The sequence below is a fragment of the Lissotriton vulgaris genome, chromosome 5 (genome assembly GCF_964263255.1).
Source record: "Lissotriton vulgaris chromosome 5, aLisVul1.2, whole genome shotgun sequence".
Taxonomy (NCBI): Eukaryota; Metazoa; Chordata; class Amphibia; order Caudata; family Salamandridae; genus Lissotriton; species Lissotriton vulgaris.
The window spans coordinates 1,490,277,720-1,490,298,341 of NC_141693.1; the positions used below are offsets into that span (position 1 = coordinate 1,490,277,720).

The following is a 20,622-nucleotide window of genomic DNA, read 5'->3' on the forward strand; positions in this document are numbered from 1 at the left end:
AGACGTTTCTCCTACAGACGACAGAAACGCGCTCTGTTTCTCCTCCAGTCCAATAGATGCTCCCCCGACCGACACTAAGATAGACTGACCATAGAAACATACAGCAGACTGTCCCCACGCGGCCCGGGTAATGGTGCGGTCTGGGCACTCAGGCGGTGTGCCAGGGGAGACTGTGCCACCTCCGTTGACAGACTGGGGGAGCTAGAGGCCCATTTAGGACCCGCAGGAGAGCGCCGAACAGCCAGGCTGGAACCAAAGACGCAAGGGGTGGGGAGGGGCAGGAAGTGGCAGTCAGCAATCACATCCAGGGAGCAAAGGAGAGGGGAGAGTGAGAGCGAGCTTCTGTGAACACACCCACAGGAAGAGCCAGCAGCCTGGGAGCCAGAGACACCACAGCTCCGAGCCTGGGAAAGAGGCAACAAAAATACAGGAACCTGGGAGCCAGGGACGGCGCGCAGAGAATAACACAGGAACCCCAGAGAGACTGGGGGAGAGGGAGGGGAGACCGGGACCCAGAGAGCACGGAGCCCTCGGGCGAGACGGAAACACATGCAACGGAGAGCACGGAGCATGTGAGAGGCGCAAGTCAACACGACAGCCTAGGTAGTAAGAAACAGGGAGCCTGGGGACTCGACAGTGAAATACAAGTGCCTGTGGAGAAAACGTGGCAGCCATTGAGCAAGAAACTGAGACCCCGTCCCTTGGAGGTGCTAGACAGCAGACGCGTGGTCCTGGAAGAGGGGGCAAGAAAATCCTGGGGGGGCTGAGAAGAATCGGCTCCAATTTCGGAGACGTAAAATCCCCGCGAGACTGTCTGGGAGAAGAGACTGGGAGAATAGCCCTGGGAACCAGAGTGCGTGCGAGTGGAAACAGCTCTGGGAACCTGGGAAAAGAGACAGGTGGGGGCGCCTGGCTGGAAAAGAGACATTCGTGAGAACCTGTGCGCTTCAGCCTGGATAAGAAACTACTTTGGGGCCCTGTGAGAAGTGACAGTATCAGGATCCTGCTGAAATAGACAGTCCCTAGAGCGTCACAACCTGTGAGAAGGGATAGCCTGTGAGAAGAGGTATGCTGTTGATGCTTCCGGCGTTTGGAGGCCCGAGCAGCCTGTGAAAAAGACGGCCCGAGTGAAGTGCGACAGCCCCCAGTTTGCCACATGCCCCAAGGCCAGAGGATGCAGCCCACAGGTTTGAGCAGTAAGTCTTTCTACCGGTAAACACAGGCGCTTCCTCTGTGTTTACTTACATGATGTCACAGGGTGCGGGGTGTGCAGCCAGTTCATAGACCTCGTAAAGGGGGCTGAGTGGGGGCGGAGGGAGGCTACATTTTGCGCACCCGACTACACCGTCGCAAGAGAGAGCTGTTGTTGGGGGAGGGAGACTGCAGGGTATTATCGATTTTATTTCGAGGAGAGGGGGTGGCGGTCACATTCTACACTTTAATTGATTTCCTATACAGAAGTGGCATTTTCTTGATTTTTATTCCCGGAGGAGGTGATCATTGATTTCTTTTCCTGTGGTTTGCCCGTTTCTGGGGTAAGTCGGGCGGAGATGCTCTGTACTGATGCAGATCAAATAGTATTAGCCAATTTAGACAATAGTGAACTGTATAAAGTCCTTACAATATATACGAAAAGACTTGCTGAATATTTACTTTAAAAGACGAAATTCATTAGGCCTGGGTGCAAATTCCGTTCCGCTCGTGGAATTTGGGTAATTTCGCGTTCCTCGGAGAACACAAAATTGCCCAAAATTCTGCGTTCCGCGACTTTGCGAAAATTTTTGCTTGTTCGCGTTCTCAAAATGCGTGTTTGCAAGATATTTCCCCCCCCCCCGAGCACGCAAACAGCGATTGCGAACAGTAAAGGAGCTTCGCGAACAAGCAATTCCGCTTGTTCGCGGAATTTCTGCGTGTTCGCAGAGATTTGCGTAACGCAATTACGCATATTCCGCCCACCCCTAATATTCATAACATTTTGTCGAAGAGCTATAGATTTTCAAGCACCTTGTGGGGTTGGGAGCACGCATTTGGTCCCACCTTCTTTGGTGAGGGGTGCGTACAGCATTGAATCTGTCTCCTGGCCCTGGAGGGGTGGGCGTGGAGGGTGTTGGGGTACTCCATTGATTCATTGCTTGGGGTTTCTTTTGACCACACTCACTGGATTCCGCCTCGCCTGGGTACCATCCGTATATATTTCCTATTTCTGCGTGCTCGTGCACACTTTCTGCTGATTCCCACAGGTTGCGCTTTGTATTGACTCTTACAGGGAGCCAGTCTGTGTTGACTCCTCTGTTCTTTGTGGACAGTGCTTTCCCCCGGGCAGGGGAGTGGGCAACCATACTCTGCATAGATTAACCTTTTTTTACAACAGTTGTATATTGCCTTTCGTTGGGGGGAATTCCACTCTGCATTGATTCAATTCCCGTAAGTGATCTGGGGGTCACTCTCTAGAGTCACCCCGTTTCTCCTAATTACCTCTTTCCTATGAGAGGGCCTCACTCAGCTAGAACTCATTTTTGCAGGAGGATGAGGTCGTGTTAATGACCCCTTTTCTGTTCGGTGTGGGGGGCGGTGATGGCTGAGAGGACGCTTCTATTTAATTCATTTCTCTTTAAGTAAAGTGTGTGAAGTTAAGAAACTCATTTCCCTTTTTAAATCACTTTTTCACCCGTTCTTCTGTTATTCTCCCCTCCACCTCAATTTCCTTCCCTGCCAGTACTGGGTACTTAGTAATTAGGGACCCCAACGTTAAGCTCATAGTAAATAAGCACGTCACGTTTCGCGTTGACGTGTCACTACCCTTCTCCCCCTACTCTGGGAGAGAGATGGATTTTCCGCGAATCGCCCCTGCTGTGTCGGGAGTGTTGTACTAATCTCACAATGTTTTTTTTTTCTTTCGTGCTGTCACTTCATGGGTAATGTCGCTGGGCGAGATAACTTTAAGTATTGCTAATGACAAAATCTACAACACAACTTTCAGAGTCTAGTCGAAAAACTGCTTGTTTACCTGCCAATTTCTGAAATGAACTAATTATCAGGGCCACTGGAATAATGCGACAGGGGACAACAAAAATATGCGGCAGGGTTTACTAAATTATGCAGCAAGAAAAGGCAAATTATGCAGCCTAATGCAGTACATTTTTTTTTATAGTATTCATTAGTTTGTCATTTATACATATGGTAACACTGTTGGAGCAAAGATTTCTCCTCATTAGTACCAGTTTAACACGAAAATGTAGAAATAAGCAAATGAAGGACCAGTAAACCTTTGCAAAGGGCCCTCCACAGCACACTAACACGTTGGTACGTTTTTAGTAACTTTTGATCCGTTTGAGCTAGAAACAACATCATTTTTGCTAAAATCTGCAGATTATGCAGCGGATGGAGAATTATGTGGCAAATTCGTCAAACCCATAATTATGCAAAAAAAGCTGCAGCTGTAGAACTACATGACTCCAGTGGCATTGCTCATTATATAAGCCATAAAATAAGAACCTGCCTTATTTACCTACCCTTAATGAGGTATGGTGTTGGCATGCCAACTCACCACCTGCCTTCAATATAGAATCCTGAACAAAGAGACCATAGTTTGCATTTTTTTTTGCCAGATTTCCTAGATTTTGACCAAAAAAGCAACAGGTTTTGTAGCCAGTTTAAAAGAGGTGTCCATGAACTATTCCAATACTTTTATATTGGGTCGAAAAAGTCTGATCCTCCCATGTTTATTGATAGGTTATCTCTTGACCCCAAATCATGTATCAGCCTCTGACCCTGTCACCAGGCAGGTCGCTCCCCCCATCCGCCACGCAGCTCCCTGTGGGTTGATCCGCTGTTGCCGTTTTTCTCCTGCCTGCTCGCTCCCTCTTTATTTTTGTATCCATGCGCTTGGCATCCAGTACCACCTTGCTTTATTTGTTTCGCTGCCCCTGCTTTTTGCCTTTTGTACCCCTGTACTCTGTCGTCCCCCACCCATCTTTTTTTCCCGCCGTTTTTCTCCTGGTTTCTTCGCCCGCCGCTGAGCCCCGGCGGCCCTTCACTCCCATTGGCCATCCCACTCCCACCTCCCAGCTGCTCCTCCCTCCCTCTACCCTCATATGGAGACCGCGCAGCGGACGCGCGGAGCTGGCGCGCAGCTGGCGCGCCAAAGGCAAGCCCGTCTGCACCCAGCGTCAGGACTCCTGGCCCTCGACGATGCAAACCCACCTGACGGACTTACAACGCCTCCACGCTCCTAACGCCGGCCGGAACCCCGCCTGCTACCAAGCCACCCCGAAACGCACCCACGGACCCTTCACCTGCCAAGCCTGCAAATTCTCCTGCCTCCGAACTAGCACCGCTCCCGCCAAGCCAAGCTCCAGCAACAATCGCCTCAAGTGCATCCTGCTCAACACCCGCTCCGTCCACAGGCACGCAGTCGAACTCTGGAACCTCCTCGACACAACATCACCAGACGTCGCCTTCCTCACGGAAACCTGGATGAATGCCTCCTCAGCCCCCGACATTGCCATAGCCATCCCGGAGGGCTACAAGATCACCCGGAGGGACCGCGTCAACCAAACCGGAGGAGGCATCGCCATCGTCCACAGAAACACCATCCGCATCACGACCAACTCCGAAGACACCCTTACCGCCGCCGAGCACCTTTACTTCCAGATACACAAAGACCCCAAGACCTCCCTCAGAGGCACCCTCATCTACAGACCCCCGGGATCACGCACACAATTCAGCAAAGCCATCGCAGACTTCTTCAGTCATGTTATGTTATGTTATATTGACTTTTTGAGCGCACAGCTGCCCCAGCAAAGGGGCGTCCCGGCACGCCCTCACCTCCTCAGACTACATCCTCCTAGGGGACCTCAACTTCCACCTGGAGAACAACAATGACAGCAACACCGCCCCCCTGCTGGACAACCTCGCCAACCTCGGACTCAAGCAACTGGTGAACACCCCCACTCACTACGCCGGCCACACGCTTGACCCCGTCTTCTCATCCAGGAAGCACATCTCCTTCAGCCACTCCACCGGACTACATTGGACAGATCACAGCTGCGTCCACTTCAACTTCAGGAGAACCACGACCCACCACCACCCGCAACAGGTTCCCCGCACAAGCTGGAGCAAGATCACTGCCGACCAGCTCAACACCGCCAACACGACGGACCCTAACAAAGCAGCCCGCAACCTCACACAGTGGCTTACCAACTCCGCCGACTACCTCGCACCACTGAAGAACCCCCCCAGCAGACCCGGCAGCAAGAAAGCGGCGTGGTTCACCAACGACCTCAAAAAAGCGGCGTGGTTCACCAACGACCTCAAAAACTCCAAGAAAAACTGCCGCACCCTCTAGAAAGCCTGGCGCCACGACCAGACATCAGAAAACATGACAGCCCTCAAGAACGCCACACGCAAACACCACCAGCTGATCAGCACCACCAAAACACAACATTCAGAGAACGACTGGACAACAACACCCACAATAGCAAGGAACTCTTCAGCATCGTTAAAGAGCTCTCCAACCCCAGCGCCGGCAACAACGACATCACACCCTCGCAAGACCTCTGCGACTCACTCGCCTCATTCTTCCACCACAAGACCGCCGACATACACAACAGCTTCGACGCACAGACCACGCACCCAACCACCGAACCAACGCCCCCCACCACCACCCTCCGCACCTGGTCCCTGGTCAGCACTGAAGACACCACCCGCATGATGAACACCATCCACTCCGGCTCCCCAACCGACCCCTGTCCACAACACATCTTTAACAAAGCCGACTCCATCATCGCACCCCAACTCCGGGACATCATTAACAGCTCCTTCGCATGTGCCACCTTCCCGGAGAGCTGGAAACATGCCGAGCTGAGCGCCCTCCTGAAGAAACCCACCGCAGACCCCACGGACCTCAAGAATTTCCGACCCATCTCGCTCCTCCCTTTTCCTGCCAAAGTCATCGAGAAGACCGTCAATAAACAACTCTCCACCTTCCTCGAGACAAACTGATCCCTCAACCCCTCGCAGTCCGGTTTCTGAGCTAACCACAGCACCGAGACCGCACTCATCGCAGCTACCGACGACATCAGGTCCCTGCTCGACAACGGGGAACAGCTGCCTTCATCCTCCTGGACCTCTCAGCAGCCTTCGACACTGTATGCCACCGCACCCTGATACAGCGCCTCAGCAACACCGGTATCCAAGGATCGGCCTTGGAGTGGATCATTTTGTTCCTCGCCGGAAGAACCCAGAGAGTCCGCCTCCCCCCGTTCCGAACCGCGGCCACCGAAGTCATCTGCGGCGTTCTGCCAGGGTCCTCGCTCAGTCCCACCCTCTTCAACGTCTAATTTGCCCTCTCGCAGCCATCGCACGCCAACACAACCTCAACATCATCTCCTACGCAGACACCCAGCTGATCCTCTACCTCACCAACGACCCCACCACCGCCAGAACCAGCCTCCAGGAAGGAATGAAAGACGTCGTGGAGTGGATGAAGCTCAGCCGTCTGAAACTGAACTCAGACAAGACGAAGTCCTCATCCTGGGACCATCCCCCTCCGCCTGGGACGACTCCTTGTGGCCCCCGGCACCCCCCCAAGCCAATGGACCACGCACGCAACCTGGGCTTTATCCTGGACTCCTCCCTCACGATGACCAAACAAGTCAACGCCATCTCGTCATCCTGCTTCAACACCCTGCGCATGCTCCGAAAGATCTTCCGGTGGATCCCCACCGAAACCAGGAAGACGGTCACCCAGGCCCTCGTCACCAGCCGTCTGGACTACGGTAACACCCTCTATGCTGGAACCACAGCCAAACTCCAGAAAAGACTCCAGCGCATACAGAACGACTCGGCACGACTCATCCTGGACATCCCGCGTCACAGCCACGTCTCTGCCCACCTGAGAGACCTGCACTGGCTCCCCGTCAACAAGAGGATCACGTTCAGACTCCTCATTCTCGCACACAAGGCTCTCCACAACATGGGCCCCAAATACCTCAACAACTGTCTCACATTCTACACACCCACCCGCCAGCTACGCTCGGCCAGCCTCGCCCTCGCCTCCGTCCCACGAATTCGCAGAACCACCGCCGGAGGAAGATCCTTCTCCTACCTGGCGGCCAAGACATGGAACTCCCTCCCCACCCACCTACGGCTGACCCAGGACCACCTCTCCTTCAGGAAATAACTCAAAACCTGGTTGTTCGATCAGTAGAGGCTGCTCCCCTCCCAGCGCCTTGAGACCCTAGCGGGTGAGTAGCGCGCTTTACAAATTTGTATGATTGATTGATTGATTGATATCAGCATGAGCACCAGTTCCGTTACATGAGGACACATCGCTTTACATGAGCACCAGTTTCGTAACATGAGGGCACATTTATTTTTGTTAGGCACAGGGAGATTAAGTGATTTGCCCAGAATTACAGGATGTTCGGCGTCGTTGCCGAGACTCTAACCCAGTTCCCCACATTCGAAGACGACCACCCTAGTCATTAGGCAAACTCCTCTTCCAATTTCATACAAATTGATAATTAACTAGGGATGCTTTTTAGCTGCAATTACACCTTATCCAAATTGAGTGAAAGAAGTTTGAGCTAGTAACAAAATTATTTTTGCTAAGATCTGCAGAACGTGCCTTATGTGGCAAATGAGGCAAAAAAAGGAGTGGACGCAGAATCGCATGACTCCAGTGGCCCTGCTCAATATATAATCCAAAGTATCATGACCTGCCTAATGAACCTACCCTTAATGAGAGGTGGTGTTAAATCGTCAACTTCCCTCCTGCCCTCTCAAGAAAAATTTGAACAAAGAGACCACATTTTGTACTTTTGTGGCACTGTTTTCGAAGATCTTGACAACAAAAAAAGCAATGGGGTTTGTAACAAGCTTCAAAGAGGCGTTCACTAACTATTCCAATACTTTTATATTGGGTCAAACAAGTCTGATCCTCCCATGTGTATTGGTAGATTAATTCCATTCTTCAAGAAGAAAATCTGATAAAAAATGAATGGTGGAAAAAGGTAGCATTTCCAGTCCAATTTCACCATTAGGCATTAACACAGCCAGTTGGTCTGGCCTCTATTTTGAGTCGTGATTAAGACATTAAAAACACAGTTGCACTGGCAAAAAAACTAAGTAGAAATGATTGTTTTCTATATAATAAATATAAATATGAGATACATAATTTAATGTGTGATGATTCTATGTATGCTTGAGATGTAAAATCGTCCCTGGTGCATTGCAAAAGAAGCACTCCAAAGGAGATGGAATGATATTCGAAACAGCCAATAGCTTGAGGTGAAAGAGAAATACGACTGAGTGTGGAGCCCACACCCACTCTACATATTTTAAAGAACTAGTAACAGTAGGTCTTGCAGACAGCTGTAGTATCAAGCCAGACCTACTGCTGATAAGTTAAGCTGATCTTATGCTCTTAGTCAGAAGATCTCCTGGCTATCCCCCAGAATGATGATGGATTAAATCCAGATCAGTTGACGGGGGTGAGTGCTTGCAATGTTCAACACTCCGTCCATCATCCCTTTGGTTTTGCTTTGTTCGCCCTAAGTTGGCAGGGTATGCCCAGACGTCATTAGCTCACTTTGCCACTGGATTCAAGCTAGCCTGGCTGATGACGGCTGATTAGCCCGAAACCCGTCCCAGGATGCTTGTTTCCGGTCCAGGGAAGACATGGCTTGGCAGTTCGGGCTGGACTGTTCCCATGAGGCACAGCGTCAGACTGATTTGCATATGGCCATGTCTGAACTGGGGTAGCGGAGTAAGCTAAAGAATGATGATGGATTAAACCCAGATCAGTTGACTGGGAGTGAGTGCTTGCAATGTTCAACACTTTGTCCATCATCCCATTTGGTTTTGCTCTATCCCTCAGGTTAGACAGATCTCATTTGCTCAGACAATGGAATTATCAAACCGGTTCAGACAGCAGACCTATCAATCGGGGAACACCAATACAATGGGCTTTGGTTTTAGACTTCAGTACTAATGATAATGTCTTAACCTCTTCGCTGCTGATGACGAGCTCAGCTCGTCATCAGCCACGGTGGTCGTGTGCGGATGACGAGCTGAGCTCGTCATGTAACGCAGCTTTTTCAAATTTGCCGCACACAGCGGGGAAAAGCCGCTGCAGCGATGCGGTTAAAGAACTTAATTAGCATTGAGGAAATGTTTCCACATGGATCATAAAATAGCGCGAGCAAGTTCTCTTTAGAACAAATGAAATTGCATTGACACATTGTCCACAGCTAAATATGAAATATTCTTTAAACATCTGTTTTAAAATATCAAAGGAATGCAATACATTTATCCGCAAATGTAGATGGTCACCCGATGCCAGGGTGCACAGTGCAAGTCAAAGATTTGCCAAGCTTCGCTCTTACCTGATCTTGTACACATCTGCTGTTATGTTTAATTTTTATTGCCAAAACATCTGCCCCACATCTGTCATTTTCATGCTTCTTGCTACTTATAGCTCTCCTACATGAATCATTTTCTTAAAATTTCCCTTTTGCCAGACACCTTCTCCCTTCAATCTATCTTTTCATTCCCCTGTAATGCCATTGTCTTCCATTTTCACCCCATGCCTGCTTTTGCTTCTACCTTGATTTCTTTTTTTGGTTCCACTCTGATGCACCTTTCAAGCACCTTTTCTTTTTCTTCATTATTTCAATGTTTCATCCACTTTATTATTCTCATTTCTACACTTACCCTCCTTTTCTTCATTCATGGTTTCTTCTTGGTATTTTTTCCAATCAATATCTTTATTTCCATCTTGATGGCCATGTATTCTATCTTACTCCATCTTTTGACCACCATCCTATATTTTCATGTTCTTTCCGTTTTCCTTTTTCTAACGTCCTCACTCCCTTTGTGCCCACGTTCTTCATTATTTCTGCTTTATTTGTCTTTGCTCTTCTTTCATTGTTTATCATTTGTTTCACTCATCTTTCCAAATCAGTCGTCTTGTTTTCCATCTTCATCCTGAGTTCATCCTCCTCTCTCTTATTCTTGTCCTTGTTTTTTTATTTAATTCTTGCTGTTTTTTAATTTCTTTTCTTCCTGTTTTCTTCATCTTTTATTTTATTTTCTTGCATCTACTTTCTTTGCACACTCTTTACTTTTTAACCTTTTTTTCTTATTTTCTGCCTTTATTTCTTTCTCCTGCTTTCTCTCTAACTCACACTTCCCTCTCACTATTTATGTTTTACTTTATTTCTTGTTTGCTTCATCACCTTTTCCCGCTCTTTTCCCCTCTATCTAGACCTTTCTTCTTGTTATATTTCTCTCTGTGTTCCTTTGTGTTTTCTTCCTTCATCCAACTTATTGCTGAATTCTTTCAGTCTTTTACTTCATCTAGCTTTCCTCAACTCTTTTTTCTTCTTGCTCTCTTTGCTTCTCTTCTTCTACTTCATAATTTTCCTTCTTTTTATCAATTTTTCTTCTCTCTTCATTTTTAGGTTGAGCAGACGTACTCTCAATGCGTGAGCATTGAGAGTGTCTGCTCCAGACCTAATGTGGCCCGTATTTAGGAGAGTGGACACGACTCAGACGCGCGCTTTTGCAGTCTGTTTTGACCGCGGGAGTGCGCGTCTGAGCCGCGCTTGCGCAGATCAACTCACAGCCCCTGCTCACACATAGCCAGCCCCCACCCCTCTGCATGCACGCACACACACACAGGCGCGCACACACACATACACACATACACACACACACACACACACGCACGCTGCCCCCCCCCTGCATACACACAGACACGCAAGCACGGAGCCCCACTCACCCGGACTTCTACTCGTCCCGCTCCGGGGCTGCTCACTCCGACGTAATACAGGCACAGGGACACCAGCACTCCGCTCCTTGGTTTCCCGGGCGGACGCCGGCTGCACGCAGGGCTCTCCTCTCTCTGCACCGGAGCCATGCGCCAGCCACTGCAGCCTGCCTCCTGGGAAGCTCCGGTCGCGTGTCCGGCCCCGCCCCCGTCCCAACAAAGGTTGCCTGGCTTCCTGTTGAAGCCGGGCTGCGGCGGTGAGTTTGCTTTCGTTACAGTGGCGGCACCTAAACCCATATAGGTTGCAGGACAAGTGGAAGCAGGAAAAAATGCAGCTTTGTACTTAGCTGAAACGTGACGGACACAAATAATAATGAAACAGACCTCTTTTGTTTAATTTTACCAATTTCATTTGGCAAACGCTCCTTTCATAAAAGCAAGGCCAGCTATAAAATATTTTTAGGAAACTTAAGGCAATTACATTACAAGATTTAAAAAACGAGTCACTAGACAGATGTGAAAATGTACACCAAGCCAAACAAGACATGCACCAAACTTCTCATTTTATGTCCAGCTGTGCTGGCAAGAGTTTTTGCTGGAACAAATTCAGGTGGAGAATCATTTTTTTGGGAAATATATTAACCGATTTAAGCAATTGAAAATCGTAATACTGCTCTACCATTCGGGACATTTTACATTGACACATCATTTCACCTAAACTTTTGAGGGCAGGGACTAAAACTTTGGACACCATATTTGACACAGCTATATTTAGGACACCATATTTGACACAGCTTTATGATATATGTTTGCAAAGAGCACTAGTCCACGGACACCTCTCATATAAACTGTACACATGTATCAACTGATAGGTGTGGATGCAATTAACAATCTTCCTTAGAGTTACTCTGCTTCCTCTTCTGCTTTCACCACTGTGCCTCTCTCTTCTGGTGTTGTGCCTCTCTTCTGCTGCTGTACCTCTCTCTTCTGCTGCTGTGCCTCTCTCTTCTGCTGCTGTGCCTCTCTCTTCTGCTGCTGTGCCTCTCTCTTCTGCTGCTGTGCCTCTCTCTTCTGCTGCTGTGCCTCTCTCTTCTGCTGCTGTGCCTCTCTCTTCTGCCGCTGTGCCTCTCTCTTCTGCCGCTGTGCCTCTCTCTTCTGCCGCTGTGCCACCCTCTTCTGCCGCTGTGCCACCCTCTTCTGCCGCTGTGCCACCCTCTTCTGCTGCTGTGCCACCCTCTTCTGCTGCTGTGCCTCTCTCTCTTCTGCTGCTGTGCCTCTCTCTTCTGCTGCTGTGCCTCTCTCTTCTGCTGCTGTGCCTCTCTCTTCTGCTGCTGTGCCTCTCTCTTCTGCTGCTGTGCCTCTCTCTTCTGCTGCTGTACCTCTCTCTTCTGCTGCTGTGCCTCTCTCTTCTGCTGCTGTGCCTCTCTCTTCTGCCGCTGTGCCTCTCTCTTCTGCCGCTGTGCCTCTCTCTTCTGCCGCTGTGCCTCTCTCTTCTGCTGCTGTGCCTCTCTCTTCTGCCGCTGTGCCTCTCTCTTTTGCCGCTGTGCCTCTCTTCTGCCGCTGTGCCTCTCTTCTGCTGCTGTGCCTCTCTCTTCTGCTGCTGTGCCACCCTCTTCTGCTGCTGTGCCACCCTCTTCTGCTGCTGTACCTCTCTCTTCTGCTGCTGTACCTCTCTCTTCTGCTGCTGTACCTCTCTCTTCTGCTGCTGTACCTCTCTCTTCTGCTGCTGTGCCCCCCTCTTCTGCTGCTGTACCTCTCTCTTCTGCTGCTGTACCTCTCTCTTCTGCTGCTGTGCCTCTCTTCTGCTGCTGTACCTCTCTCTTCTGCTGCTGTGCCTCTCTTCTGCTGCTGTGCCTCTCTCTTCTGCTGCTGTTTCTCTCTCTTCTGCTGCTGTGCCTCTCTCTTCTGCTGCTGTGCCTCTCTCTTCTGCTGCTGTGCCTCTCTCTTCTGCTGCTGTGCCTCTCTCTTCTGCTGCTGTGCCTCTCTCTTCTGCTGCTGTGCCTCTCTCTTCTGCTGCTGTTTCTCTCTCTTCTGTTGCTGTACCTCTCTTCTGCTGCTGTACCTCTCTCTTCTGCCGCTCTGCCACCCTCTTCTGCCGCTCTGCCACCCTCTTCTGCTGCTGTGCCACCCTCTTCTGCCGCTGTGCCACCCTCTTCTGCCGCTGTGCCACCCTCTTCTGCCGCTGTGCCACCCTCTTCTGCCGCTGTGCCACCCTCTTCTGCCGCTGTGCCACCCTCTTCTGCCGCTGTGCCACCCTCTTCTGCTGCTGTGCCACCCTCTTCTGCTGCTGTGCCACCCTCTTCTGCCGCTGTGCCACCCTCTTCTGCCGCTGTGCCACCCTCTTCTGCCGCTGTGCCACCCTCTTCTGCTGCTGTGCCACCCTCTTCTGCTGCTGTGCCACCCTCTTCTGCCGCTGTGCCACCCTCTTCTGCCGCTGTGCCACCCTCTTCTGCCGCTGTGCCACCCTCTTCTGCCGCTGTGCCACCCTCTTCTGCTGCTGTGCCACCCTCTTCTGCTGCTGTGCCACCCTCTTCTGCCGCTCTGCCACCCTCTTCTGCCGCTCTGCCACCCTCTTCTGCCGCTCTGCCACCCTCTTCTGCCGCTGTGCCTCTCTTCTGCCGCTGTGCCTCTCTTCTGCCGCTGTGCCACTCTTCTGCCGCTGTGCCTCTCTTTTCCTCCATTGTGCCTCTCTTTTGCCGCTGTGCCTCTCTTTTGCTGCTGTGCCTCTCTTTTGCTGCTGTGCCTCTCTTTTGCTGCTGTGCCTCTCTTTTGCTGCTGTGCCTCTCTTTTGCTGCTGTGCCTCTCTTCTGCCGCTGTGCCTCTCTTCTGCGCTGTGCCTCCCTCTTCTGCCGCTGTGCTTCTTTCTTGCGCCACTGGGCTGCCCTCTTGCGCCACTTTGTCTCACTCTTGTGCCGCCATTGGTTACAGACCCCACAGCTGTTGGTGCCTGTGTGAAGGGGACAGAGTACATGTACTTTTATATGTCCAGTTTAAGGACTGGGAACAAAAATAGGTTTCGTCTTTAGAATTAAATGCATTTTATTATGTTATGTTACTGGTCCTTTTTTGGTTTTTGAGCTCTGTGCGGTATGGCTCTGAACTATCTGCTATGTGTTTTGCAGTACTACCGTGTGCTGCCTGTACTGAGGGTTGCTGCACAGTTCTGGTATATACACATCAAGTAGGCGAGGATTAGTGTGCAAGGGTTTTGGTTCTGCAGTTGTATTGGTTTTATGTGTGTGTGGTCTTCAACACTTGTTCGTCTTCACAACTCTTACATCCTTTATTCTCTTCTGTCATAGCTCCCCTCTCTTTCACCCTCCTTCTTTTCAATTCTCTACACCCCTTTCTCATTTTTTTGCACCCTCACACACACTGCACCCTCACACACACTGCACCCTCACACACACTGCACCCTTGCATACACTGCACCCTTGCATACACTGCACCCTTGCATACACTGCACCCTCACACACACTGCACCCTCACACACACTGCACCCTCACACACACTGCACCCTCACACACACTGCACCCTCAAACACACTGCACCCTCAAACACACTGCACCCTCACACACACTGCACCCTCACACACTGAACACACTGCACCCTCACACACACTGCACCCTCACACACACTGTACACACCGCACCCTCACACTGTGCACCCTCACACACTGCACCCTCACACACTGCACACACTGCAGCATCACACACACTGCACCCGCACACACTGCACTGCACCATCACACACACTGCACCCTCACACACACTGCGCACCCTCACTGCGCACCCTCACGCACACTGCGCACCCTCACACACACTGCGCACCCTCACTGCACACCCTCACACACACTGTGCACCCTCACACACTGTGCACCCTCACACACTGTGCACCCTCACACACTGTGCACCCTCACACACTGTGCACCCTCACACACTGTGCACCCTCACACACTGCGCACCCTCACACCCTGCGCACCCTCACACTCTGCAATGGAACATACACTCCAAATACCCCTCAGTGCCACATAACACTGTATATATCTGTCGTCCTCCCTCTATCTATCGCCCTCACTCTATCTATCTTATCGCATTACCATAGCATCACTCAGCTCCACCACAGCATCACTCAGGGGCACCACAACATCACTAAACGCTCCAGCATCACTCGTCGTCACCACAACATCAGTCAGCGCCACCACAGCATCAATTTGTGCAACCATTCAACAACAACTGGTTCAAATGTGTTCTCTCAATGTTTCAAACTTTATTACAAATGTCACAAAAATATGTTAATATTTCACTTCTGTTCTTGGATTTTCGTCACAATAAAATACAATGAACATAATCTTCACAAAAGTTATTTACAAAAGCATTTGCCATTATAAATTACAATAACTTTTATTCAAGTATTAATTATTAAAAAAAGCCATTTTTATTTGTAATATCAATACATCTAAGTCACGTAAATACACACATATTACATTACAAATGCTATAGGTGTCACATTTGCGAAAGTTAAAACTATTAGCATTGTAAATGACGAAGCTATTAAATTTGCTATTTGCTATTGTCATTTACAATACCAATAGCTCAAACTTTCCTAATGCGAGACCTATTGCATTGCAAATGCTTGTTTCCTTCTTTCTGACATTTGTATATAGTTTTTCTTCTAATTACTTTCTTTCCCTCTTGATGTTAATCTTTATTTACTCTTGCATTTTTTCTTTCCATTTTACTTTCTATGTTCATGTTTATTTGTCTTCTATCCTACATTCTGTCTTTCTGTCCTCCACATTCTTGTTTCATTGTTCCTTGCCTCTTACAATATTTTGAGTTACTTCCATTTTTAATGCCTTTTTTCCATTATCCTGTAATTCTGGTTCTTTCCTTCCTTATTTCTCATTTCCTTCCCCTTATATCTTTATTGCCTTCTACTGTCTTCTCTTGTTTTGTGCTACTGTTTTTCTTCCTTCTTTCCAAGTCCATCTTTACTTACTTTGTTTGATCCTTTTTATATTTAGTTCCCCATTTCAATTTATTTTTATTCATTTATTTATTGATTTGTATTTCCTTTAATTCTTGACAAACTTATGTCCGTACTTACCACTTAATGTTGTTCTTTCCGCTTTCTCTTTGTTCGCTTCTTTGCCTTTTTGTTTCTTTCCTTCCGTCCATTTTCTTTTTCAGTCCTTATCAATCTCTGTTCCATATTTCTTTAATTGCCATTTACACAAATTCCTTTTCTCTATGCCACATGTTAAGCTTCTTTGGTACCCATTGGAAACCAATCAGAGTCCTTCCATTTTCCCCTTTGCACTTTTGTTTGTGCAGTATGCACAATTATATTTCAAAAGAAAAAAAGTGCTTCCATTGCAATGCATGAATGGGATGGCGGTCATTTGGTGCAACAGAGGCACACTTCATTTTATGGAGAAATAGTTTCAGCAGGATCTGATGGTGTGAACAGCACTGGCACTGCACACGGATCAGTGTGCCTTTGCAGCTGTATCGCCTTTACAGTAATGGATGCCCTATGGCACTCTTTGTCCCATCTGCCCCGTCTCTGGCAGTCTTGCTACCTATCCACATCCCACACAATGTCGTGAACCCACTTTCCCACCCCATTTCATGCAGTCTAGTTTTCTGCATCTTCTTTGGCGGCATTCACCATGAAAAGTGCCCATAATTTTATCAGGAGTATGCCTCCCCTTGCCATCCTCTTCTGCCTCCAGCTAATGAGCACCACCTCCTCACAAGGAGTACAGTCTCTCCTACTGCTGTATTTTACGTTTTATTTTTTGAAGTTTTATAATGTGCAAACAAAGCCTGAAGGGCATCAGAGCATCTCACACTATCCATTTAGTATCACATTTTATGTACATAGAATACATACAAAATAGTAACACATTGTTACAGAACTTAAAATGTGGGACACAGAGTGAGGTACCACTGTTTACTGCATTAAGAATGACAAGACATTTGATTATAGCCACATAGGTTATAAATGCAGTCAGGGAGTTTGCATATTTTGAAAGAAAACAAGTATTTGCAATGCATTTGGTCTCGCCTTTGGGATCTTATATGCATTTGCCTATGCAACAAATTATTGTGGGTACAGCAAGATTTACTGTTCTAATGTGCATGAAGCAGGGAAAGGGTGTAGTACTACAGGCTGTCAGTAGGTGTCATTTGGGACCTCTTTGGGCCACATAACGTTCTGCACCGTTTTTCAACCAATTCACAAAATAAATCAATGCAGCAGTCTCGGAGGTGGGGGGGAGCAAGCGGTGTAGTGGGGAGAGACAGCAAAGAGAGATTAAATGAGGGCACTGCTGTGCAAATGAAGCGTAAATTAAATAAATTTTAAAACGAGCAAAACAAACAGTGGCTTCGGAAGGGTGGTGGGGGCCTGCGAGCAGTGTTGTTGGAGGGGTGAAGGGGAGGCACAGGGGAGATTAAGGGACAGCAAGCGGACCGAAGTTTAATGCACAAGTAAACAGAACACTTAACGAGCAGTGCCAGATCAATCTAAAAAGAGTGCTCTCAAAGTGTAACTAACTTGAAGAGTAAGAACACATGTAACAGGGGAAGTCCTCATGGGAGTATACACAATTCCAAAAGGAGGGACTACTAACTGTATTCACCAATGAAAAGCCAGGATTTCTAAAGGACAGTAAGAGGAACAAATGAAAAAGATGGGTGTTTTTTGAAGCCCATAAACTAGATACAGCATGTCTCGCAGAGACAGAGCATGCAGTGAATGCACTGGCAAGGTGAGAACTAAAAATGTATTCCCTGGTTTTGTAAGGGCAATTGAGAAGGACAACAGATACTTTAAAGGCAGGGATAGAGGCATATTACATATTTAAATATTTGTAGAGTAGGTGAGATTTCAGATAGCGCTTAAAATTTCGGGTAAGAGTTGAACAGTTTAGGCACTATCTGATAGGGAGTTCCGTATATTAAGTGCATGGCCTGAGAACGAACGGGCAGTGAAGAGTCTTAAAGTGTTTACCCACTAGTCAATAGTTTGTTTTGCTTCTCACCATGCAGGAGTCAAAGGAAATGGACAATTTCCTGGAGAAATATCTAGGGGCATTTAGATGTAGGGCCTGGTACATTAAACATGCAGTTTCATAAATTCATCTGGACTGTTTGGTTTGATTTGCGTTTTATATAGCGCAAACAAATACCCTTAGGGGTCTCGGTGCTAAGAACAGGGAACAATCAGACCACATTAGCATTTAGTGAACAGCCAGGTTTTTAGACGCTTACAAAGGCTGTGGAGCGAGGAAGGAGATTTTATTTCCAAGGGAAGAAGTTCCAGCTCCGTTGTCAATTGGGAACAGTTTTAAGGAGATGAGGACTGGTGTGATATGGTCATCTTTGCGTGAGTTTGAGATAGCCCTGGTATCAGCATGACGGACAGCCTTAAATGGAGCAGCTGGGCCGCTTTCCCATTGTGCCCGTGATGTGCTGCCTGTGTACTACTCCCTTGCCACTCAATGTGAAAAGCAGCAAGTCTTTTAAGACCCCCCAATTCTGCCCGGTGCAGGGTTCACCTTTTAATTCACCTTGGGTTCGCTATCAAAATGATAAGGCAAGCGCTGGAAACTGGAAGACAAGAAAAAGGTTTATTTCTCATGAGGAGACCACGTCAACTGCAGACACCGGGATGTCTGAGGGAGGTGTTCTGCTGGCATCTCTTTTGGCTCTTCCTTTTATACAGGTTTTACACAATGCATTTGTTTCATCAACATGGTTACACAAGCTTGGAGTCCCCGCCCCTGGCAGGTTTCCATCCAAGCCCAACAGTAATTCTCTTCCCACCCAGATCAAACGGACAATCTTATCTTAAATATATGAGACCGGCCAGATCTAAGAGTCTGTTGATAAAAACAGGTCCCATTGTTGGTAAAAACAAGTCTCACTGTTTGTAGTGCAATAAATCATGTTTGCAAGGGTCATTTTAGTGTCTGGAACCGGTTTGAGTAACTAGGTGCGGTGAGGGGTAGATTGTTCAAAGGTTTGCCTGCAAACAGAGATCAAGTTCAAGTTCGGGCATTTGTATAGCGCACTGCTCACCCAGAGGGTCTCAAGGCGCTTGGGGAAGGGGTTCATTATTTGTCGAATAGCCAGGTTTTAAGTTCTTTTCTGAAGGAGATGTGTTTTTGAGTAAGGCGGAGGTGAGTGGGGAGTGAGTTCCAGGTCTTGGCAGCAAGGAAGGAGAAGGATCTGCCACCCATGGTGGATTTTCGGATGCGCGGGACAGCGGCGATGGCTTGATTGGACGATCTTAGTTGGCGGGTGGGTTTGTAGAAGGACAGTCGAGTGTTGAGGCATTCGGGTCCTAGATTGTAGAGGGCCTTGTGTGCGTGGGTGAGAAGGCGGAATGTAATTCTTTTGTTGACGGGAAGCCAGTGGAGGTCTTTTAAGTGTCCGGTGATGTGATCTTGGCGAGGGATGTCTAATATGAGTCTCGCTGATGCGTTTTGGATGCGTTGGAGGTTTTTCTGTAATTTTGCTGTGATTCCGTGCGTGGGTGACAGTCTTTCTTGTCTCGAGGGGGATCCAACGGAAGATCTTTTTGAGAATGCGAAGTACGTTGAAGCAGGAGGATGAGACTGCGTTGACTTGTCTGGACATCGAGAGAGTGGAGTCTAGGATGAAGCCAAGTTTACGTGCATGGTCTGTGGGTGCTGTGCCCAGAGCGGAAGGCCACCAAGAGTCGTCCCATGCAGAGGGGGAAGATCCTAGGATGAGCACCTCCGTTTTGTCTGAGTTGAGTTTTAGGCGGCTATGTTTCATCCATTCGGCTACTTCTTTCATGCCTTCGTGAAGATTGGTTTTGGCGGTGTTAGGGTCTTTGGTGAGGGAAAGGATTAACTGGGTGTCGTCTGCGTAAGAGATGATGATGTTAAGGTTGTGTTGACGCGCGATGGAGGCGAGTGGACTCATGTAAACGTTGAAGAGGGTGGGACTGAGTGAAGATCCTTGTGGTACGCCACAGATGACCTCAGTGGCCTCAGAGTTGAATGGGGGAAGTCGGACTCTTTGAGTTCTCCCAGCGAGGAATGAGGTGATCCAGTTCAAGGCTTTTCCTTGTATGCCGATGTTGCTGAGGCGTTGTATAAGGGTGCTGTGGCAGACTGTGTCGAAAGCGGCGGAGAGGTCGAGTAGAATGAGGGCCACTGTTTCACCGTTGTCCGGTAGTGTTCGGATGTCGTCAGTCGCTGCAATGAGGGCGGTTTCGGTGCTGTGTTTGGCTCGAAACCCGGATTGAGATGGATCGAGGGAGTTGTTGGATTCAAGGAAGGTGGTGAGCTGGTTGTTGACGGCTTTCTCGATGACTTTGGCCGGGAATGGGAGGAGGGATATGGGTCGGTAGTTTTTAAGTTCAGAGGGGTCTGCTGTGGGTTTCTTCAGAAGGGCGCTGAGTTCGGCGTGTTTCCAGCTTTCTGGAAAGGTGGCAGAGTTGAACGAGCAGTTGATGACATCACGGAGATGGGGTGCGATGATGGAGTCCGCTTTGTTGAAGATGTGGTGGGGGCAGGGGTCGGTTGGCGAGCCAGAGTGGATTGAGTTCATTAGGCGGATGGTGTCTTCAGTGGTGATTGGGTTCCTGGCGCTAAGGTTGTTAGTTGGCAGAGTAGGATCTGAGGGGGGTGGGGAGGGTTGAACGCTGGGAGTATTCTCGAAGCTGTTGTGGATGTCGGCAATTTTGTTGTAGAAGAAGGAGGATAACGCATCGCAGAGGTCTTGGGAGGGAGTGATGTCGTTAGATGCTGCGGTGGGGTTGGTGAATTCTTTGATGATGTTGAAAAGTTCCTTGCTGTTGTGAGT

General features: G+C 48.7%; 1 protein-coding gene across 6 annotated transcripts in view; it reads left to right on the top strand.

Annotated features, from left to right (window-relative positions):
• Positions 1 to 330: 330 nt before the first annotated feature.
• The window catches only part of SOX13 (SRY-box transcription factor 13), a 222,050-nt gene continuing 201,758 nt past the window's right edge, over positions 331 to 20,622 (top strand). For 2 of the 6 annotated variants that reach the window (XM_086923479.1, XM_086923484.1), the window contains exon 1: positions 337 to 1,196. The gene's annotated coding sequence lies outside the window, so the exon portion shown is untranslated. Of the gene's footprint in view, positions 1,197 to 20,622 lie in introns of all 6 variants that reach the window. The other 4 variants (XM_086923482.1, XM_086923477.1, XM_086923478.1 and 1 more) reach the window with 4 other exon arrangements.